Source organism: Carassius auratus, unplaced genomic scaffold (assembly GCF_003368295.1).
Source record: "Carassius auratus strain Wakin unplaced genomic scaffold, ASM336829v1 scaf_tig00049816, whole genome shotgun sequence".
NCBI classification, from domain to species: Eukaryota; Metazoa; Chordata; class Actinopteri; order Cypriniformes; family Cyprinidae; genus Carassius; species Carassius auratus.
Genome location: NW_020527126.1, coordinates 42,121 through 47,500, shown reverse-complemented (window position 1 = coordinate 47,500; position 5,380 = coordinate 42,121). Strand labels below are relative to the sequence as shown.

The 5,380-nt window shown below is 40.1% G+C and overlaps 1 pseudogene; it reads right to left on the bottom strand.

Annotated features, from left to right (window-relative positions):
* LOC113089440 (transcription factor MafG-like) overlaps positions 1–5,380 on the bottom strand; it is a 12,744-nt pseudogene extending 7,364 nt beyond the window's left edge.

The following is a 5,380-nucleotide window of genomic DNA, read 5'->3' as shown; positions in this document are numbered from 1 at the left end:
CTACACCACACACACACACACACTTCTGAGAAAACTTCCTTCTGATGATTACCTTCCTAAACTATACGTGCTAAATCTGTAATGACAGAGAAATTAAACATCCACACTGCATCTGAGAGACCACACACTGACACACACACACACACACACACAGACGCACACGCACACGCACACACACACACACTTTCTTCTGAAGCACTGTGTTACTATACTTGAGCTGTATCTTACAGCAGATTTCATCATTGCTCAAAGAGGCCACGAAAAAAATAGACTCCATTGATCCACACACACACACACACACACACACACACACTCCTCTTTTTACATTAACTCTGAAACTGTTTTCTGTGTGGAGCTCATAGATTCACACACACTGACCTCAAACAACCTTCATCTGTGTTCTGTCTGATCGCCGCTATTACACACACACACACACACACACACACATTAAGATGAACACACACACACACACACGCATGCAGTTAATGATCAGCATGTGTGTGTGTTTACTCCACAGCACCTGCCACACACACACACACACACACACACAGACACACACACAGACAGACACGCCGCTCAATGTCTTTCCTGAAATTTCATCAACCCTCCACCCAGATCTGTACACACACACACACTCACACACACACACACACACACACACACACACACTCACTCACACACACTCACCTCAAAGCTAATGTGTGAGATTTCATACTGCAAACACAAACATCAAACTGTTGCTGCTCTGTGTGTGTGTGTGTGTGTGTGTGTGTGTGAGTGTGTGTATGTGTGAGTGTGTGTGTGTGTGTGTGTGAGTGTGTGAGTGTGTGTGTGAGAGTGTGTGTGTGTGTGTATGTGTGTGTCTGTGTATGTGTGTGTGTGTGTGGGCATGTTTTTGTATCATATCAGGACACAACTCTGTATAATGACATGGGTATGACACAGGTATTACAAGGAGAGGGTGACTTATGAGGACATAACCCATGTCCCCATTTTTCAAAACGCTTATAAATCATACAGAATGAGTTTTTTTGAGAAAGTAAAAATGCACAAAGTTTCCTGTGAGGGTTAGGGTTAGGTGTAGGGTTGGTGAAGGGCCATAGAATATACAGTTTCTACAGAATAAAAACCATTACACCTATGGGATGAACACACTTTACACAAAAACAAACGTGTGTGTATGTGTGTGTGTGTGTGTGTGAGTGTGTGTGTGTGTGTGTCTGGTGTGGTGAGAGCTCACAGAAGGTAATAAATCTCAGGCTCATCTCCTGCACTGAATACTGAAGAACATTCATTTGTCCTCATAAGCTTGAGCGAGAGATATTTATTAAACAGAGGAACGGCGAGAGAGAGAGAGAGAGAGAGAGAGAGAGAGAGACTTTCTGAAGGACACCTGTCCTCCGCACACACACACACACACACACACACACACTCATCACTCACACTGACAACTTCCTGTTAAAAATATCCATCTCTGATAAATTAAGGATGTTCGGACAAAATAGGACAAATTCAGAACAGATGTAACTGACTTCCTGTTCAGACACATCAATCACGAAACCTCTCAAGAACACAGAACCAAATTCAGCCCAAAAAATACATAATTATATTATATATATATATATATATATATATATATATATATATATGAATAAATGATTACAACTATTTAATAAATACATATAAATACATTTTTTAATATATAATTAAAAAAAGATTTTTTACAATTTACTGATAGATTTAATAATTATACAAATTGCAAAAGATTATTTATAAAAATAAAAAAATAGTATACACCATACTTGCACCATAAATGAAAAACGTAAAAAGCTTGTTTGTGAAGTGCTTTTCACATCCTAATTAACCCTTTACTGTACTGTAGTGCTCTTCAGACTAGAAGTGATGGAGTCAGTAACAGATCATGTGTTCAGAGAAAGTGTGATCAAACAGACACACACGAGGTTTACATCAACCTTTCCCTCGAATACACACACACACACACACACACACTGCAGCCGCATCGCTCTGAATAAGAGGAAGAACATTCTGCTGAGGGAAGAAAGAAAAAAAAGGAGAAAAACTACCTGTTAGTAAAAAAAAAAAAAAAAGAGGAAGAACATAAACTGCAATCTGTTGCAAAACACTTACTGTAAATGCAAACGATCGCATTTCTTTTGGTGATGCAAGTCTCGCATTTTAAAAACTTGCAAGAGCAGCATTCAGCCTTCTCTCGTTCATCATCACACCGTTTCAGACCACTCTCTACACCTTCACCTCCAGCACCATCCTCATCCTCATCCTCATCCTCACCAGCGCCTTACAGACAAAACACTCTCCCTTCATCTTCAATCCCGCTCTCGTTCGCTCTCTACATCAGCAGATTTCTCTCCTGAGCTGGTTTCAGAGCAGACCGAGCCCATGTTCAGTCCTGATCAGATCACACTGCTTCAGACTCAACCGCACAAATATCACAATTACAGCTGGAGCCGTTATTAACCGGGAGATTTACGGTTAATGATGTAAACGGGCTCTTAACAGGGTCTGAATGGATTTACATGGACACACAGATGTCACTAGGAGAAGCACTGTGGTATATGAATATGATAATCATGTTTCTACATCAGAATATTATTGTTTGTTTCTAATTAAGTACTGTGCCAGCTACTACAGCTTTTCTCAAAACATGAAAAACATCCATGAAAAAAAATTGGTTAAAATGTAGCAAGATATTGTTTATATATAATAAAAAAAAACGTTTATCTTTAATGGAAAATCAGGTTGAAATTTAGGAAAATATGATATGAAAATAAAATGGTTAAAATGTAGCAAGATAATGATATGAAAACAATTATCAAAACCAAAAAAGTTTATCTTTCATGGACTGTCAGGTTAAAATGTAGCAAGGTATTATATAACGAACATAAATAAATAAAAATATCTTCCACCATTCTGATAAAACAAAAACAAACTATCAAACATGAATAATCAGGTTCATAGAAAAATATGATGTAAAAAGTTAACATTCCATGAAAAAAGCGGGTCAAAATGTAACAAAATATGATATATATATATAAACAAACAAGTTAAAATGTAGAAAAATATGATATTATGAGAAAAAAAATATCTTCCGTGAAAAATTAGTTTAACATGTAAAATGAACTTAAATGATAAATCAAGTTAAAATGTTGATATGATAAAAATGCTGAAGAAGCCCAGAAATACCATCGTGTCAGCATCTCACACACTATCTTCACCACAGCAATAAACATTTCCACACGAACAAACCGTGTGTAGTAAACACGCGAGCACAGAACTCTAGAGATCATAACATCTGCCCTAATATATATATATATCATATATTCTATCATATCGCTGTTATTCGTGTCTGTGTAACAAAGCCATCCGTCTGAAGGACGCTCTCTGTGCCTCGAAAGCTGCCCGGTTCCGCGCGCTCCGGTGTGCCGTGTTGCCATGACGCCCCGGTGCACGGGCTCACGTCAAGCAGATATCAGCGATTGATGAATCAGCATCCGCCTTAAAAGCCGCTCATGTGATGATTCGCGCGGTTTGAAATAGCGCCGATTTGGTGATTCGGAGCGCGCGCGCGGGAACGGATTCCAACCGTCCGTCAACTGTCAACTGTCGAAGCGATACACAACAACTACTTACAACACACACAAATACGTGAACACAAACACAATATTCTGTCAATCATATTTCTATCAAGTTACATCAACTATAGTTGTTTTTTCTATAGCAAAAATGTCTATTATTGACTCAAACCCTAGTGTGTTCCCTATCTAGGGAGCACGTTGGAGGGATTCGGAACGAGACAGATGGCCAAACAGATGATGGCAAGTAAATACCATCACACAATACCACGGTATTCCAAAAGTAGCACCTGACACCATCACCGTACCATGGTACAGTTTACTCGAGGTGTTAAACAGACTCAAGCGAGAAGAGTAACGCACCTCCGGTGTCCAGCGGAGACGGTTCTGATGAAGCAGCAGGTTCGGTTCCTCACAGATCCGCGCTTGTGTTGCTGTGTAACCTCTGCTTGACTAGAGGAGACGCACACACACTCATACACACACACACACACGCGCTCTCGCTCTCTAAATATAACACGAGCCGAATCCCGCAGGTTTCTGCAAACGTTTCAAACCGAAAGCGACGATCGGAGCCGAAGAGAGCCGATCAGAACCGGTGAACAATCACGGATCGGGGTGTGTGAGTGTGTATCGATGAGCCCTTTGTCTGCTCGCTGTCATCACGGCTCTGTGTGTGTGTCGGGGTTCTGAGCGGAATGACCCGATCGTGATGATTCAGCACGGCGAGCCCTTTAAAACGCGCGTCCCGCGCACGTCGCGTCGCGAGACAGCCGAAACGCGCGCTCATATGAGCATATGAACGCATACTTATAGTGAACAATACATAGATTAGTGTAATGTATTAACACAACTTCGTTATTATTGCTAGTATAGCTAGTTGAATATACAGGCAGTAAACTAAGTAGAAATATTCAAATAGTAAAGCTAACATCCACTCAATTAAACCAAAACTGATGCACAATGGTGTAAAACAAACAAACAAACAAAAAAACGCTGATATATATATATTTATTTATTATTTTAATAAACACATAATTTTGAGTTTTGAATTAAGCAACCAGAATAAATAAAAAAATAAATAAGTTAATTCAGTTTTTTAATGCTTTTATTCCTCATGTTTTTAATGTATTTGTAAATAGCTCATGTCATGCACTAAAAAAAGCCAACTGACACACACGCACGCGCACGTTGTCGTGCACACTCAGCAAAACACATCTGAGCGACTCGCGTCCGGCCGAGCGCAGCTTCCGCGCGTTCGACGCACCGTGAAGAGCGACGCGCTTACCGAATCCTCCGGAGCAGCTGGAGACTGTGTCGGGTGGAACCGAAGAGAATCCGGCGGGAGTTTGTCGCTGTTGCCGGCGAATTTGTGACCGTGTTGATCCTCTTTCTCTCGCGCTGAAGCCAGACGTCATATGATTTGCTTTGGTCACGTGGTTTCATTCATGAAGGATCTACGCAACGCCAGCGCGACTCTTAAAGGAACACGCGCGTGCCTCGCTCAGAACTCACATGTAGCCTGCATTATAACACACAAGACAAAATAAATGAATAAATTAATTAATTAATTTAGCCCACCATATTTACAAGTACTACTGAAAATGTTACTTAAATATACGTGAGTATATTTGTTTCTAAGACAAAGCGCAACTGAAGACTGGCAAATATCGGAAACTCGCTGTTGCTATGGTTACAAAACTGCATTAGTATTCTAAGTGAATGTAATCCATTTAATAGAATTATTTATCATCACTACAGGCAAAAAG